Below are 19,397 nucleotides of genomic sequence, written 5' to 3' on the forward strand. Positions count from 1 at the left end.
GCACCTGCAGATTCTGATTAATGACTAATTTGTCCATACATTTGATATAATCCTGAAACACTGAGCCTTGGATTGCCAATTCTCTGTAGCTGAGTCCATTTCTCTAAGCTTCACATACTGACCACATTACCCACATTCCAGCATACTAACACCTCTGAGACCACCTAAAGGAAATATTTTTAATTTAATAATGGAAATGAGGAATAACACTAAATAATTATTTTCAGATCTGTGAATCAATTTGTATTAAGGTTTTCATATCTTTTCCCCATCACCACCACCACCACTCATACACACGTGTACACCACACAAAACTTAGACTGAAATAACACTTTTAAAAAACCCATTTCCCATGCACTGTCACATTTGACTGCCAGAATGTGTAGACTGTTACACTAATTGTCCCACCTAAAGCCTCTACACTGTGCATAGCACTCTCCCTCGCTGACCCTGGCCTTGGTCATGTGACTTTCTTGAGCTAAAAACAAACCAAAAAAACATTTAGCAATGTGACAGCAGAGACTTAGTAAGTACTTGCAGATTGGGACTTGCCTTCTTGGAATTAGTGTCACTGCCATGTAAGAAATCTGGGACTGGCACTGACCTCCGGAAAGACCAACAGAAGAACCACCCAGCTGAACCCAGCTCAAACGGTAAGCAAATAAATCATTATGTTTTAAGCCACCCAGTTTGAGATAGTGTGCTATTTAGCAACAGATAACTGATACACAGAATTACCCTAGGAGATATTATTGTTCCCATGTCATAAGTTACAAATGTGAAGTTCAGAGAGATTAGGTAATTTACTCAACATCTTAGAGCTGGAGAGCAGCAGAAGAGGACCTAGAACTTCAGACTGTCCCTATGTTCAGCACTTTGCACCACACTAAGCTGCATCTACACAATCTCCATTCAACAAGTGAAAAGCAATAAAAACCCTAGAATAAAAAAAAGGGGGTGGGGTGGGGCGGGGTCTCAGGGAATAAAAAAAATTAAAATTAAAAAATAAATAAATAAATAAAAACCCTAGTTGTCCCCAGACCTCATTTGCTGACCTAGTCACAACTTCCAGCACCCCTTTACTGAGGATAAGAGTTGTCCCTGCTCCCTCTTGGCAGGCTGGTGACCTCACTTGTAACTTTCATCCTACAAAAGAGGAATTATTTTTAGGGAACCACTTGAATACAGCTAGTGGACACATTAAAAGATGGGGTCTACTCTACATGCAAAGCAAAGGTTCTGGTCTGCAGTCCTGAGTTAGGTCATCATAATGGAGAAAAGTGGAAACAAATTTACCTGGTCTGGAGGAAAAAAAATAAGAATTATCTAAGGATTGAAAAAAATCATTAGTGAAAAACAGATGTTGGAATCAAAGATCTTATTCATACAGAGCATTATAGTTATATTCATTCTTTAATGCAAAACTGAAGAATGAAATGCATTTAAGTGACAAAATTGAAAGTGTGTCACAAAACTGACCACAATTTTAAAAATGGAAATCTTGGGGTAAATAAGGCTCTGAAAAATGTATTATGAAAAAAAATCTCACCTTTTGAGAAGTTTATACAAAAGTTACTGAAAGAGTAAGAAGATGTGAACAGGTTTGTCCTTCATTTCTTCCCCAAATTCTTCAATAGCATCATCATGCCCATTGGAATGATTCACGGATTCAGTTCCAGATGAAGCAAATAATTCAAAATATGCCCCTGCTTCTCAACTGGAGGTGTGTTTACTTCGCTACTAACAAAAGGCAAGTTAACCAGTCTTCTGAGTTTGGGGCTTGTGAGCCAAAAACTTAATCTTAAAACTAAAAATTTTTTTTTAATTTTTTTTATTGCTTAAAGTATTACAAAGGGTATTAATCTTAAAACTAAAATTTTCACATCTGAATGTTGCTTTGCAAATGGTGATAAAACAGTAAAGACAGCATTTGGCATAAATTAAGTGAACTGCTCTCCAAATCATTTGATGAATAACTCTTAGTGTGATGATATGAGGTCATTATGAAAACTGGCTCATCTACAGGGTTTGAACAACAGAGTAGATAAAACAGGTGAACTCATAAACAAGCTTCCTCAGGACAGATTCATTTTCCCGCAGCTCTCTGCCCACAGGATGGAGTGAGCAATCACACAGGTGTAGCCTGGCTTGTGTTTACGCCAGTAGAACTTCTGTGCCCACATAATTTCACACAGGAAGGGAAAGCAGCGTGGGCCGGCAGGGAGGTGCCGCTGCCTTCAGCCCATCGCTTAACCTCTCTGTGGCGCATTGTTCTCGCCTGCAAAAGGTGATTAGAAAAACTCACGCTTCCTGCTCCACAGAGTTGCAAGCATGAAAGACGTAACATGCTTTGAGGAAGTTCAAAGTGCTGTGTATCTACTGAAGAGCATAAAAAGGCAGAATCCCTGTGACATAGCAGCAGCGATCCCATCTCCCAGCCACGAGGCTGCTGGTGATTCTCTCACATGAGAACAAAGGCATTTTAAAACACAAAAGACCTAACAGGGAGCAGAAATAAAGATATGCTGCTTGAAAAAGAAAAAAAACGATTGTGTCTATTTTGGGGTTCTTACACAAGAAAATAGTATTTTGAAAAATTGTCATGTTGAATTTAAGCTACCCTTGGGTGACTTCAAGCTATGCAATTTGCATTTAGACCGCGTTTAATTATATCCTCGAAAAATTTCCTCTAATTATCATGCATGACAGCAATCTTGTAAAATTTAACTTAAATCCACTTACAAAGACTTATGCACAGGTTTAATAATAATAAATCAATCATTTTTTACCTACTTTCTGAATTATGATTGCCTTTCTGCTGCCTAGTATAATGGTTCCAAATGCTGTTTACCTACAAGCCACACATTTGCTCCATAGCATTTTATTATTTCCATGCACAATTTCACATGCACTAACACTGGAAGAAGAGTGCACTGTGTTTAAGCCAGTCCATTTCATTCAATTAAATAGATATGTTTTTATTTTATTACATCTGGTGCTTTTCTTGTACCTGTACTGCATGTGTTTGACACTGCTTTTGGCATTTGGGGGAACACATTTATGAATAAGAATCTCTGCATCCAAGAAGCCTACATTCTAACAAAGAAGGCAAGAAAAAGCAAAGTGAAACACATAGCAGAACAGAAGAACTTTAAGAAAGGTTTAAAAGTCTCTGGCTAGTAAAGAGATGGTGTCTAATCAAACTGAGGTTGCTTTCTAAATAAAAGGAGGCTTTCTAAATAAACCTGAGTGGAAATAGAAATAGAAAAGATGCATTATATGCCTCAAACCAAGGCATGGGTGGGAGGAGGAGGAAGGACAAGTGCAAAGACTCTGAGGTGGCAAAGCACAGATCCTGGTGGGGGTCCACAGGTGGTGAAACCTGGGTGGAGTTCAGTCTCTACAAGGGGTGGGGTAAAAAGATACAGCAAAAGTAGCTCTTCTTATTTTGAAGAGCCTTGATTCAGGATATTAGAGGCTCTTTGCTAGTGAAAGGCAGGAAAATATAGTGTTTGCACCCCCCCCCCCCAAAAAACCCTAGCTCTTTCTATTACACAATCATTAACATAAATAATGTATTAAGTGATGAAATCTAATGTACATTTTCATTAAAATCTTGATCAAATACTGCTTTATTATTTTACTTATGTATTTATAATATTAAAACTTGCTAGACTAATTAGCTTTCTGTAAAAAACCTATTGTCATACATTTCATTTTTTTAATGTGAATTATTGGTCCCATACACTTCATTTTTGATTGTCAAATGCTATCTACTTGTTCAGTATTAGGAAAGTTGTTTTTCCAATACAGTGGGGCCTTGACTTACGAGTTTAATTCGTTCTGTGATGGAGCTCGTAACTCAAATTACTCGTATGTCAAATCAAAAAGTGAACGAGTGAGACACGTGATGCTGGGCTGATGTTCACTATGACGTTCGCTGCGCCAACTAGCAGTGGGGTATCTGAAGCTGGCTCATAACCCGAATTTTAGCTCGCAACTCAAAGCAAAAAATTGGCCAAGAGATGGCTCATATCTCAAAAAACTCGTTAGTCGGGACACTCGTAAGTCAAGGCCCCACTGTATAACTTCAAATTGCTATCTGGACGTCTATTAACAAAGTACCTGCTTGGACCTCCTAAAGAAAACAGAATAGCTGTACACCTGAAGCTAATCTATTATTGTATGTCAACTGTAATCTAAAAATAAAAGAATATTTTTAAGAAAACAAAACATTGGATGAAATCCAACAAAAATATTTTTTAATACATCAGTTATCTGGCTATTGAGTAAGGGGAACTCAGTGAACGTAGGAGCCCAGAGAAGTGAAGCCGTGTTTTGCCTTGGGGGGCATTTGCCAAACTGAATGAACTGCTTTTTTGTTATCCTGATATTTATAAAGCCACAGAGAAGAGAATTCAAAACCCAGGATTCACCCAAGGTAGAAGGTTTAATAGGAGATTCCCCTTTATAAAACTGTGACTGCAAAGGGCCATACCTTCAGTGTGAAGTAAAAAAAAAAAATCTGCCACCCAAGAAACTGAAAGCAAAATTGCCTATCCCAAAATTTAACCTTGAAGAGAGTGGGACTTTTCCCACAATTCTTAACTATAAGCCAACTTTCCTGTAGTTTTCTCAGAGTAGAGAAGTATTTCTGAAACAAGACATAAAAAATAAACTGTAACAGTAAAGGCTGATAAGGTATACTACCTTAAATAAAGACTTGTACTCATCAAAAGACCCCATAATAAAGTGAAAAGACAAGCCACAGTGTAGGAGAAAATATTTGCACTATATATAACCATCAAAGGACTAGTAGAGCTTTTGTTTTTATTTCGAACTGTGGAGCTGCTGACTCAGTGATCCTTAGCGATCATCATCCTACCTGTTTAATCCCCTATTTCAAAGGTGAAGTCACCAAGACCCAGAGGGGCTGACTGTGTAGCATGTCCAGGGCCTTACACCACATTGCTTCCTCTTCTGCATCTCTGCGTTGGTTCAGAAGAGGACCGAGATTGGCAGAGCGTTGAACTCTAGGTGTGGTCTCATCTCTGCTTTGTTCCAACCAAAGATTCTTTACCTCAAGAACAGGTGAGCTATGTAATACTTTCAACAATAAAGAATTTAAATGAAAAAGGGAGAGAGAGAGAGAGAGAGAGAGAGAGAGAGAGAGAGAGAGAGAGAAAGAGAAGAGAAGAGAAGAGAAGAGAAGAGAAGAGAAGAGAAGAGAAGAGAGGAGGAGAGAAGAGAAGAGAGAAGAGAGAGAAGAACAGTTGAGCATGCTCAATGATGAGAGTCTGATTGATGGCAACATCCCCTCAGTAGATTCTGAAATATCTTTTTTTAAAAATATATATTTTATTAGAAGAATACAAAGGCAACAAAATCTCAGACATATGCCAAAACAATTTCTTCACTGATACAGCTCCTAGGGCAGTTGAAACTAAAGAGAAAATGAACAAATGGGACTACATCAAAATAAAAAGCTTCTGCACAGCAAAAGAAACCATCAACAAAACAACAAGAAAACCCACCTCGTGGGAAAACATATTTGCCAACGTCATATCTGATAAGGGCTTAATCTCCAAAATTTATAGGGAACTCATACAACTTAACAAAAAGAAGATAAACAATCCAATCAAAAAATGGGCAAAGGATCTAAATAGACACCTTTCAAAAGAGGACATTCAGAAAGCCAAGAGACATATGAAAACATGCTCAAAGTCACTAATCATCTGAGAGATGCAAATCAAAACAACAATGAGGTACCATCTCACACCTGTCAGAATGGCCATCATCAACAAATCAACAAACGACAAGTGCTGGAGAGGATGTGGAGAAAAAGGAACACTTGTGCACTGCTGGTGGGAATGCAGACTGGTGCAGCCACTATGGAAGGCAGTATGGAGGTTCCTCAAAAAATTGGAAATGGAACTCCCATTTGACCCTGTGATCCCACTTCTAGGAATATATCCCAAGAAACCAGAAACACCAATCAGAAAGGATGTATGCACCCAGATGTTCATAGCAGCACAATTCACCATAGCTAAGATCTGGAAACAGCCTAAGTGCCCATCAGTAGATGATTGGATTAGAAAACTGTGGTACATCTACACGATGGAATACTATGCTGCTGTTAAAAAGAAGGAACTCTTACCATTTGCAACAGCATGGATGGAACTGGAGAGCATTATGCTAAGTGAAACAAGCCAGTCAATGAAGGAAAAATACCACATGATCTCATTCTTTCATGGATAATTAAGACCATTACAAACTTTTGGACAATAATAAATACAGTGGCAGAGCTGCCTCAAACCGATTGTCGGTCTTCAGTGGTAAGGCCAGGGAGGGTTGGGGGACAGGAGGGAGGGGAGTAAGAGATCAACTGAAGGACTTGTATGCATCCATATAACCATAACTAATGGACATAAGACACTGGGGGGTAAGGGAGGGCAGGGGCTTGTCAAGGGTGGGGGGGGAAAAAGGACACATATGTAATACCCTTTGTAATGCTTTAAGCAATAAAAAAAATAAAAAAATAAAAAATATATATATATATATTTTATTGATTTTTTTACAGAGAGGAAAGGAGAGAGATAAAGAGTCAGAAACATCGATGAGAGAGAAACACCGATCAGCTGCCTCCTGCACACCTCCTACTGGGGATGTGCCCGCAACCCAGGTACATGCCCTTGATCGGAATCGAACCTGGGACCTTTCAGTCCGCAGGCAGACGCTCTATCCACTGAGCCAAACCGGTTTCGGCGATTCTGAAATATCTTGCCATGTAAAGCCAAAGAATTCCCCACTGGATTCCAGCCACTGGAGTTTGTTCTGAATTCCCTTTAGGTCAGCGGTTCTCAACCTGTGGGTCTCGACCCCTTTAGGGGTCGCCTAAATACATCCTGCATATCAGATATTTACATTACAATTCATAACAATAGCAAATTTACAGTTATGAAATAACAACGAAAATAATTTTATGGTTGGGGGTCACCACAGCATGAGGAACTGTGTTAAAGGGTCAGGGCATTAGGAAGGTTGAGAACCACTGCTTTAGGTTCTCAAGAGAAGCTTGTTTTGTGTCCCAACATTTCTTTCTCCTCTTTGTGGACCAGCTTCAACTTGTCACTACTTGGCTATTGAACACTGTCTGCAAATTAAAGAGAAAGTCACCTCAGGCAACTCTCAAATACAGGCTTATTGGATCCTTGATGATGCTGCAAATCATTAAAGAGCTTAGGTTCTGTGCCTCTGCCCTCACTGATCAAATAGAGAGCATTACTTTCGCAGTCAGCAAGGGTCCCTGGGACTGACCGAATGCTTTCTGCTTTCAGCTTCGGAAGTTTATCACATTGCTAATGTTTGAGCCTCTGGATTCTGCTGGCTGTTTTAATCATCTTGAAGTACAGTAAAATTATGAATGCTGTTAGAAATGACGCATCCTTCTTTGTACTATCTGCTTCCCTCTGCTTCATTCGTTCATTTTATTTATAATTTTGCAATTACAGGTTTTCTTCTCATAATCCTTCTCTTTCTAGTTGTTCAAAGTAAAGGCCATGCTATGCTCTTTCTTTTATGATAACCTGTTTCTATGGAAATAGAGTTTCCAAAAAGGGATTAAATGATCCAGGAGCAATAAAGAAAGAAAAAAGCTATCTTCTAAGAGAAAATTTGTATTCACATATAATCCCTTGAACTAAGTTGTCATATAAACATCATGCAATTATGAATCAATCAGTACATATCTAGCAAGCTGCTAGGTCCTAAGTGATACAGAGGAACACAAAGTCCATAAAATTGTGCTCCAGCTGAGGAAATAAGATACATGACACAACACACGAGCAATGTGAGGCTGTATATAATTCAGGTGCAAAATAATATGTTTGGGATCATAAAAGCAGTAAAAAAAAATAAAATCCACATAGACTAACAAATAAAGGCAGATGGGCTTCCTGTGAATAAGCCACTAGAATACGGCTTTAAAGCCAAATTCAGAAATTTGACTTTCATGATTAGAAGTTAGGTTTGGAAAGAAAGTATAATGTGTCCTGCAAGCAGCCCAATGGAGATCCCTTCTCTTGTTCACTGGGTGACCATTTTCTGAACGTCTAGTTGGCCTTGGGTCCTGGACTAAGCAGGAGGCCATGGAACGATAGAGAATACTGAAACAACGTGCCGTGGGTCAGGTCCCCTAGAAGCAGAGCCTGAGACAGGGATTTGGGCACACATGATTGACAAGGGAGTACTCTAGGTGGAGAGAGAATAAGAGAAACAGAATAGGGCTGGGAAAGGAGCTACGCTAAGATGTGGTGGTATCAGCAGGAATCTGGCTTCAGCTTGATTCCCTGGTGAGTCCTGGAGCAGGAACCTTCCCCACAGAAGTGGTCCCACCTAGGGGCAGTGAGAAAAGCCTTTTGTCCTCCCCTATGAGGCAGCAATTGGCTGGAGGCTGCCCCCAGGGAAAGTGGAGGGGTCATTGCCTGAAGGAGTTGGCCCCATGAAGTAAAGGGCAGTCTTCAGGCAAGCAGGCAGGAGTGAGCTGTTAGTAGCTGATGCTCATGGCAGCTGAGGGATGGGTGCCTTAGCTAGCTAGCAGGATCTCAGTGGGACACCAGAAGTATAAACAAGGTCTTCAAATTAATAAGGGAAATTAATTTTGAACTTAGAATTCTATACCTGGACTTCCAGCCCCTTTGTGAAAGAATTGCTTGAGAGCATTGTTGTGGCACAGGCAAAGAAGTTCAAGAAAGAGAAATTCATGGTATATAAGAAAAAAATGATAAAGAAGTATGTGAAATTTCTAGTTAATTCTAGTAATAATTGCTAATGCAGAATGAAAGAGAAAATTGGAAGTAGAATCGCAGATGATTACCATGTGGCAGATGGTGGTGTAGAAAAATCAAAGTATTCTACAGTGAGGAGCAGGGTATGAGGAGAGGAAGAAATAAATACAGCCCAGTCTGTGTGGCTCAGTGGTTGAGCATCGACCTATGAACCAAGAGGTCACAGTTCGATTCCCGGTGCGGGCACATGCTCAGAAAGGCTCGATCTCAGTGGGGCGTGCAGGAGTCAGCCTATCAGTGATTCTCTCGCATCATTGATGTTTCTATCTCTCTCTCCCACTCCCTTCCTCTCTGAAATCAATAAAAATATATTAAAATAAAGAAATAACTACAGATTAGCTCTTATCTGTGCTCTCCAAAATGGTTGTTATAGGCTGAATGGTGTCCCTGCAAAATTCATGTTTTTTTGTTTGTTTGTTTCAAATTAAATCTTCATTGTTCAGATTACTATAGTTGTTCCTCTTTTTCCCCCCATATCTCCCCTCCACCCAGTTCCCACCCCATCCTCTGCCCTCACCCCCCCACCACTGTCCTCATCCATAGGTGTACTTTTTAAAATATATTTTATTGATATTTTACAGAGAGGAAGGGAGAGGGATAGAGAGCCAAAAATATTGATGAGAGAGAAACATCGATCAGCTGCCTCCTGCACATCCCCCACTGGAGATGTGTCCCCAACCAAGGCACATGCCCCTGACTGGAATCGAACCTGGGACCCTTGAGTCCGCAGGCTGACGCTCCATCCACTGAGCCAAACCAGTCAGGGCTTAAAAAGAGCTCTTAGTAGAGAAACAGTAAGACATACTTATACCAAACATAGTACACAACAAACAATTTTATGCCTCAGTTGTACAATCTAAAAGTTAAAGGTCCCAGGAGTGCCATCCTGAACTTGGAATGTATAACCTTCAGAGGTAGTTTCTGGCACAACATATTGATCTTCCTCTTCCTCTACTGAAAAATATTTCTCAATCAAGTTTAGTGACGCTTTGTACACAGACTCATTTTCATGGTTTTGTAGAGCTTCAATTTTGTCCAAACCTCCACATTCTTCAATTATTATACTTAGTTTCTCACTTTGACCTAGTTTCTCAGCAGCCTGAAATATATTTGAAATGGCATCCAGAATAACCAGAATAATTTTGGTATCTTTAGCAGTAAGAGGTTCATCAGTGGTTCTATTATGCCACAATGAACGAGGTATACAATTTGTTCAACTGTTCCACCACTTGTATAGTTGGTCACAGCATATACAGCTTCCTTTTGTGTCCTAAAGTTTGCCTTAGCAAGAACAACAATGAGGAACGGGACTAATCCATGATTCACAACTTGCTGTATCTGGTCCTGGCGGCCAGCTGTGATATTTGAAATTGTCCAGGTAGCTTCCTTCTGAATATTAGTTTTGGAGTTCATTAGTAGGCTGGGAAAGATGGCAAGTGCTCCTGCATCTATTACAACCTGCATCTGTTCATCTGTCCCAGTGACGATATTTCCTATGGCTCTTAGCGCAGGAGTCACAGTTGGCAATTCAGTAGCTCCTAGGAGCTTCACAAGTTGGGGCACAACTCCTGTTTTCACAACCATTTCAATCCGTTCATTTGGACCACGAGTGAGGTAGGAAATGGCCCAGCAGCTATCTGCTAATACTTCTGGATCATCATGATGCAGGAGACAAACTAAAGTAGGAAGAATCTTCTCAACAGCATCTAATGGGGGTACAGGATTCTTGTTGCGACAAAGGTTTAAAAGTGTCCAGGTCAGATTACGTAAGTAACCACATGCTAAAGATGACATATCAGGAACTGCAAGAAGAGCCAACAGTGGGTCAACTGCACCATACTTGATAACCAAGTCTCGGAAAACTAAACCATCACCTGCAATATTTCCTAGAGCCCATATGGCTTGTTCACTGATGTGAGCGTGGGGAGATGCCAACAGAGAAATGAATGCTGGAATAGCACCTCCATCTACTACAGCCTTGGTCTGTTCCGAAGTCCCGGAAGCAATGTTAGTGAGGGCCCAAGCAGATTCAAACTGGATGGGACTACAATCAGTTCTGCCCAAGAAGGACACAAATTTTGGGATCAAACCAGCCCGGATTATGTTGTCTCGGAATGGCTGTTTTTCCATACAAAGCAGTTTCCTTGCAGCCTGAGTAGCTTGGAACTGGCTTCCCAAATTGTTGCTATTTATGCCTTTGACAATGTCCTCAACAGACCAATTTACAGTGCCCTGGTTGTTTTCCTGCAGTGGAGAAGTAGCATTATCAGGAAAGGAGCTCACATTTCTCCTTTTCAGCATCTGGTCATCCTTCTTAGCTTTCCTCAGCTCCACATTAACTTCTATTCGGCGCCGTCTCATTTCTGTACTGTCTTTCCCCTTGTTCTTGAATTTGTTAAGGCGGGCAGCTGGCAAATTAGCATTCTCGTTGGTGGACATGGTTATGAGACAAAGGGAGAAGCTCCACACAGCCACTCAGGCTTTCACAGGAGACCCGTGAGTGGAGGACGGGCTGTGGTTTGGTTGCTCTGAGAATATCTACAGCAGCTCAGCTCTCAGATGGTGTGTTGGGGTCCATCCCCAGCAGGTCCAGGGGTTTCCAAAGGTGTGGATGGTGTCAGCAAAGAATGAAGGACACGGAGACCGAGTTCAGTTGATCAGCAGCCTAGCCAGGATCTCCAGCCAAGTTCTGTCCAAGATCTCCAGCCAGGTTCTGTGTTTTACTGTCTTGTTACATCTGTATTTATACCAGTTGATTTTAATCCCATCAATTTCTATTCCAAATGTTAGGGCATTTCTTATCTCCTTACCAGGGAGTAAAGATTATGTAACTTAAGCGTGATTGTTCATAGTTAAAGTGATTAACTACCCGCCTGGCATTTATTTTTTCAATTTTTTATTCATTTTTTATTGCTTAAAGTATTACAAAGGGTATTACATATGTGTCCTTCCCCCCCCACCCCACCCCCCGCCCTTGACAATCTCCTGGCCTCCCCTACCCCCCAGTGTCTTATGTCCATTGGTTATGCTTATATGCATGCATACAAGTCCAGGTGTACGATTTTTGTCCAGTCTCTTCCCGAACCCCCCACATCCCTTCCCCCTCCCACCCCCCCAGAATTGTCAGTCCACTCCCTTTCTATGCTACTGATTCTATTATATTCACCAGTTTATTCTGTTCATCAGATTATTCACCTGATTTTTAGATTCACTTGTTGATAGATGTGTATTTGTTGTTCATAATTTTTATCTTTACCTTTTTCTTCTTCTTCCTCTTCTTAAAGGATACCTTTCAGCATTTCATATAATACTGGTTTGGTGGTGATGAACTCCTTTAGCTTTTCCTTATCTGTGAAGCTCTTTATCTGACCTTCAATTCTGAATGACAGCCTTGCTGGGTAAAGTAATCTTGGTTATAGGTTCTTGCTATTCATCACTTTGAATATTTCTTGCCACTCCCTTCTGGCCTGCATAGTTTCTGTTGAGAAATCAGCTGACAGTCGTATGGGTACTCCCTTGTAGGTAACTGATTTTCTTTCTCTTGCTGCTTTTAGGATTCTCTCTTTGTCTTTTGCTCTTGGCATTTTAATTATGATGTGTCTTGGTGTGGTCCTCTTTGGATTCCTTTTGTTTGGGGTTCTCTGCGCTTCCTGGACTTGGAAATCTATTTCTTTCACCAGGTAGGGGAAGTTTTCTGTCATTATTTCTTCAAATAGGTTTTCAATATCTTGCTCTCTCTCTTCTTCTGGAACCCTCATAATTTGGATGTTGGTATGCTTGAAGTTGTCCCAGAGGCTCCTTACACTATCTTCATATTTTTAGATTCTTTTTTCTTTTTGCTTTTCCAGTTGGGTGTTTTTTTGCTTCTTCATATTTCAAATCTTTGACTTGATTCTTGCGATCCTCTAGTCTGCTGTTGGATCTCTGTATAATATTCTTTATTTCAGTCAGTGTATGCTTAATTTCTAGTTGGTCCTTTTTCATATCCTTGAGGGTCTCACTAGATTTATCGAGGGTCTCACTAAATTTATCAGCGGTTTCTAGAAAATTCTTGAAAAACCTTATAACCATGGTTTTGAACTCTACATCCAGTAGTTTGCTTTCCTCCATTTCTGTCATTTGTTACCTGTTGCTTTATCTCCGCATTCTGGCTGCTTCCCTGTGTTGATAGAGTGGCTCTCTGTGCCAATTGTCCTATAGGGCTCAGTGGCTCAGCCTCCCCAATTACTTGAGGTGGCACTCTTGGTGCACCCCTTTGTGGTCTTTGTGCACAGTCTTGTTATAGTTAAGCCTTGATTGTTGTAGGTATCACTGGGAGGAATTGACCTCCAGGCCAATTGTCTGTGAGAATCAGCTGTGTCTACAGTGGGAGAACTTCTGTGCTGGAGACACCCTTATGGGGCAAGACATGCTTCAGTGGGGCTTTGGTGCTCACTGAGTCTGCCCCCTGAGTGTGTCGCTTATGGATCTGAGGAGTTGTAATCTGGATGGTCCTACTCTGACCACTGGGTACACTGGCTCTTAGATCTCTAAGGAGGTGCTAATTTAGCCTCTGCCTGAGGCTACCCAGCAGGAGTTATGGAGAGATCTGCAGATTCTTCTTTTTTCTTCTTTGTTTGGGGTTTGGAAGTACCCAGATGAGGCCCAGCTGTGAAGCAATGCAAGTTGCTGTGGGGCCTTGGGCCTTCTTTTGGATGTTCTGGGTCTCTCTGACCCAGCTGCAGTTTGTTAGGTAATTTTAGATTGCAAAGGGCCAGGCCATTCATATGCAAAAGCCTCTGCACACAGCTTGGGTGGGGCAGGGTCTCAGGGAGTCTACAGGGCGGAGCAAACAGCTATGGCTGATCCTCAGCCCTTCCCTGAGAGGCCCCACATCTCAGTGTCCGGGTAATCACTGCAAGCACCTTTGAGAGAAAGCCACCCTCAAGTTCTGCCCTGACAGTCCAGTTTCTCCCTGTATGAGTCTGGGACCCCAGAGACTTGCCTGGAACTGGATTTCAGAGCAGTCGGGAGCTTGTGACTCCTTTCCAATTGAAAAAGACTACTGGGTCCTCAGTTGCCAGTCCTTTCCGCGTGGGCACTTTACTTCCACACCTCCTCTGAGTCTTAGTGTGCTTTTCTCTTTTCTTCTAGTTGTAGAATTTCCACTCAGCCAGCCTTCCTGTGGTTCTGGATGATGTCTGTTTTGTCTTTTAGTTGTATTTTTGAAGTGGTTGTGTGAGGCAGCAATTTCCGGTGTTTACCTATGCCGCCATCTTGGTTTTCCCAAAATTCATGTGTTGAAGGCCTAACCTTCGGTCCCTCAAAATGTGATTGTATTTGGAGATAATGATTTGCTTAAGTTCAAATGAGGCCGTTGGGGTGGGTCGTGGTCCAATGTGACCAGTGTCCTTGTGAAAAGAGGACATATGGACACAAAAGTAACCCCAGGAATGTGTCCTAGAGAAGAAATATGTGTGAGCACAGCAAGAAGACAGCCACCTGCAAACCAGGGAGAAACCAGAAGTTTCAGGGGAAGCCAGACCTAGCACCACCTTGATCTTGGACTTCCAACCTCCAGAACTGTGAGAAAATATAGTTCTATATTTTAAGCCAGCAGTCTGTGGTATTCTGTTATGGCAGCCCTAGTAAACTAACACAATAGTACTTGTTGGTTATGATTTCGTTGTGTTTAACTCAGTAATTAATTGACTGGAAAGGAACAGAGGAAAGGCCAAGTATGAGAGGCCTGCCCAGTAAAGTCTGGATGATGTAGAGAGAGTGGTTGCCTATTGGTCACACCTGGGAGTGGGTCAATGGTGAGGATGGAAGTGACCACTGCAAGGGCATGAAACCTGGAATACATAAGCTCCTGAACAGAGGAGTTCTGCCTCTTGCCTTCTTGCTACTCCGGCCTGACTCCTGGTTGTGGGGCTCTCACGCTCTACACTCACCCACAAGGCACAAAGCCATGTGGACCCTACACACAATGGACTGATGGACCAGAACAAGTCTGATGCTGTGCTGGACCCAGCTCCCCCATGTAACGAAAACTCTGGACACTGGCTTTGCTTTTAGCTCTGCTAAAGGCCCTACTGCACATTTTCCAGGGCTCCTTTAAGGGAAATGGGGCTTTTGAAACCCAGTGATGTAATGCCACACAAATAAAGCTTTCCACCATATTTCATCCTCCTGTGGGAGCCTCCGGAAGTTCGTATTCCAGCGACACCCCAAGAACCCCACTCCCACTAGCAACGGAGAAAGGCAATCCATGCAATTCTCCATTAACAGCTACATGTGACTAGCCACATTTCAACTACTTAATAGCCACATGTAGCTAGTGGCTACTCTCTGAGACAGTGTTAGAGATATAGGACATTGCCACCATCACAGAAATTTCTATTGGATAGTGCTGCTCTGTAGGTTGAAATCAAATTTACGTTTAAATATATGGAATAAAAAGGATAATGATCAGGAATAGAGAAATAAAAATTAAAGAAAATGTAAAAAACCTAACAAAAGATCCAAAAGGAAAAAAAAACACCAAAATATAAAATAAAGTAGTAGGAATATAACTGACCATACCTATAATCAAAATAAATACAAATGTGTTCAATTCTCCCTTTATTTTGGGGGGACCAGTACTAATGAGTTTTTACACTATTGCACTTTCTACAAAGGATAATTTCTCCTTAAATTCTCCCTTTAGAAGAGAGATTTACATATTGGGTAGAGGAGGGAGGAAGGGAAAGAAGAGGGAAGGGAGAGAGAAAGGAAGGTAAAGAGGAAGAGAGGGGCCCAGCCCCGCATGGCTCAGTGGTTGAGCCTGGGGGTCATTGTTCAATTCTTGGTTGGTTGTAGGCTCGATCCCCAGTGGGGGGCTTGCAGGAGGCAACCGATCAATGAGTCTCTCTCATCGTTGATGTTTCTTTCCCTTTCCCTTCCTCTCTGAAATCAACAAAAATATATTTTTTTTCAAAAAGAAAAGGAAGAGGAAGACAGGGGGAAAACAGAAGAAAAATGGAAGGAAGAAAAAAATTATGAAGTAAAATTTAAAATAGAGGCACAAAAATATACACTTGCTAACAAAAAGAAAATGTAGCAAATATAGCAATATTAATGTTAAACAAAATGGCATTCAAGGTTTAAAATAGAATTTAAGGTTTAGAACTGAACAAAAAAATATATTTTATACTTTAAAAAGTTACAATCAATCATGAAAACTGATAACTCTTAGAAATATAAAATGAAGTTGACAAATCCACGAAGGGTTACATTTAGACTAGAAATTTCATACTCACAAATGGAAAAAAAAATACTCTTGACATGATGTGATATATATTAGATCACAGGTAAAATTTTAATAAATTCCAAAAAATCAGAAATCTTACGAGCCACATTAACTGGCCACATTACAACAAAAAGAGAAATTAAAAAGGAAAGAACCAACATGTTTATCAACTGGGAAAATTTTGACATCTTTCTAAATAACCCCTGGGATCAAGAGGAAATCAAAATATTATTTAGAACACTATGTTATTTAGAAATATTATTTACTTAGAAACACTATTTAGAAAGGAACAACAATGAAAGAATGTATTCAGACAAGATTCTTTGTTGGAAGCAATAGAAACCCACACTGGCAGATTTGGGCAAAAAGATAAACTTATTAACAGGACCTTGGTTCACTCACAGAGTCACTGGCTTGGCAGTGGAACGAGGCTCAGAGCTATACAGCTAGAACGATGCCCACCATAGTATCACTGAACCGATCACCAGGTGCCAGCAGCTGCATCTTGCACCACTGACTGTGAGAGCTGTGGGTGCTGAGACCGCCCTGGTGTTCCTGTCACACTCTCCCAAGTGCAAGAACTTGGTCTTGCTGCAAATGCCACTGGTGTCATTTCTGTGCATTACTAACTCTCAATTCAAAACCAGGGTATCATACCTATGATAGCAGCCTAGCTCGTGTGTCTGTGTCCAAGCAACAAGGAAGGCAGGCTTTATCTGCCACTAAGAGTTATCAACTCAAAACAAATAAGCCCAAAAGAAGTAGAAGAAAGCAAATAAAGATAAATAGAAAAAACAACAAAATGGAAAACAAAAATCACAAAGACTTGATTTTTGAAAAGTCCAAGAAGGTAGACGAACTTTTATCATGTCTGATTAAGGAGAGGGAGGAAAGGAAGAAGGGAGGCAGGGAGGAAGGGAAGAAGGGGGGAGGAGGGGCATGGAGAGAAGGGGAAGTAGAAAGGAGGGAGGGAGGATACAAACACCTTTAAGGATAAGAAAAGAAGCATAACTATAGATAGAGTTCTTTTTTTTTAATCATTACATATAGGTTGTTATCAATAAATTTGAAAAACTAGATTAAATGAATATTTTAAAAGATAATATTAAAAATTTGACTCAAGAGAAGATTAAAAAACACACAAAGATCAATAACCAGTGGCTGAGCATGGATCCATGAACCAGGAGGTCATGGTTTGATTCCCAGTCAGGGCACATGCCCGGGTTGCAGGCTCAATCCCCAGTAGGGGGCGTGCAGGAGGCAGCCGATCCATGATTCTCTCTCATCATTGATATTTCTATCCCTCTCTCCCTCACTCATCCTCTCTCTGAAATCAATAAAAAGATATTTTTTAAAAAGAACTTTAAAAAATCAAATGTTTAAAAAATAATAATAACCATTGAAGGAAATAAAAATGTAATTTAAAAAAATCTGTTCCTGAAAATGCATCAAGAAGATGGTTTTACATGTGAGTTCCAGAAAACATTTAAAGAAAAAAAGTGATTTCTATTTTAGACAAACAATTTCAGATCAAGGACAGAAAGGTAGAAAATTTTTTCACTCCATTTTACAAATTAAATATAACCATGTTTTCAATATTGGACATAAAATGAATGCTAAATAAGATAGTTGACAAAATTATTAAGAAACTGTAGACACAAAAATCCTAAACCAAACATTAGCAAATCAAACACAGCAGTATATTAAAAGAAATATATATCATGACCAGATAAGGCTCAATGCAGGAATGCAAGGATGATTCAACATTAGGAAATTTTATTAACAAAGGAGAGAATATCTCCATTTTGACGCATATAAAAATGCATTGGATAGAAAATAGGGGGCTTTTTGAAATAAAATCCCATTCTAAATTTTAGAAAACATTTATGGTATAGGAATGGAAACTTCCTTTATCTAGAGAGAAGTTAACTACCAAAAACATGCAAATTATTTTTTAAATATATTTTTATTGATTTCAGAGAGGAAGGGCGAGGGAGAGAGAGATAGAAACATCAATGATGAGAGAGAATCATTGATCAGCTGCCTCCTGCACGCCCCACACTGGGTATTGAGCCCACAACCCAGGCATGTGCCCTGAACAGGGAATTGAACTGAGACGTCTTCATTCATAGGTCAACGCTTAACTACGGAGCCACACAGGTTGGGCACACAAATTATTTTTGATGGGGAACTACTAGCAACTGAAGACACGGAAGAATTACTAGACAGTATAGAGCAATAGCTGGCAACTATTTTCATTCTACATTAAGAAATACATTTTATCAGCATAGGAAATATAGTCAATAATTTTGTAATAACTATGTGTGGTGCCAAGTGAGTATTGGAAATATCAAAGGGACACTTTGTAAAGTATAGGATTGTCTAACCACTATGCTGTACACCTTAAACTAATACAAAATAATACTGAATGTAAACTCTAATTGAAAAAAATAAAAAATTTTATAATTAAAAAAGAAATATATTTTATATTATGGCCCAACACACACATACATATATATGTATATAACTAACACAAAAGATTCATGAAAACAAACTTGCTCTTACTTTCTGAGATGAATATTTTCTACTCTATCCCATTTAACCTAAAAAACAAACAAACAAAACCCACTAGATTAAGCTCCTTCTCAATCCATCAATGTATTGTGGCCCAAGGTTTGAAAACACTAGTAGAGAGCACCTAACTTCAATGCATTTTGTCAGTTTTCCTGCTCCACTTACCTGATACGGAAGCAGAGATGTTAAGGAAGATGCATTAGAACAGTGGTCGGCAAACTGTGGCTCGCGAGCCACATGCGGCTCTTTGGCCCCTTGAGTGTGGCTCTTCCACAAAATACCAACTTCTGCACATGGGCCACGAAATTTCAATCAGTTTCAATCGCACTGTACGTGCATACCCGCACGTGGTATTTGTGGAAAAGCCACACTCAAGGGGCCAAAGAGTCACATGTGGCTCGCGAGCCGCAGTTTGCCGACCACTGCATTAATAAGATAAAGGTTGATTGATTCTAGGATAATGGCAAGGGAATGTATACAGGCTGGATAAGAAAGACAGAGGAGCCAAGCGAGAACAAACGCACAGGCCCAGGAACTGGAGGTCTCAGTGTAACTGAAGAAGAGGTCTGATGGGTATTAGAGAGCAAAGCACCTGAAAACTAGTGCTTAGATGTAAGTGTCTGAGGCAGAGAGATTCTGGGTGATGCCAAGGCCCAGGTGTGACCCTGAGATTCTGCGTGATTCATGGAAGTAGATCGCAGGGATTG

At 40.5% G+C, this 19,397-nt stretch overlaps 1 pseudogene; it reads right to left on the reverse strand.

The window, feature by feature from the left end:
- Positions 1-9,693: 9,693 nt before the first annotated feature.
- LOC139016824 (importin subunit alpha-1 pseudogene) lies at positions 9,694-11,285 on the reverse strand (annotated as a pseudogene).
- Between the last annotated feature and the right edge of the window lie 8,112 nt (positions 11,286-19,397).

Source organism: Myotis yumanensis, unplaced genomic scaffold (assembly GCF_028538775.1).
Source record: "Myotis yumanensis isolate MYYU_CA2020_CCGP unplaced genomic scaffold, mMyoYum1.0.hap1 SCAF_9, whole genome shotgun sequence".
NCBI classification, from domain to species: Eukaryota; Metazoa; Chordata; class Mammalia; order Chiroptera; family Vespertilionidae; genus Myotis; species Myotis yumanensis.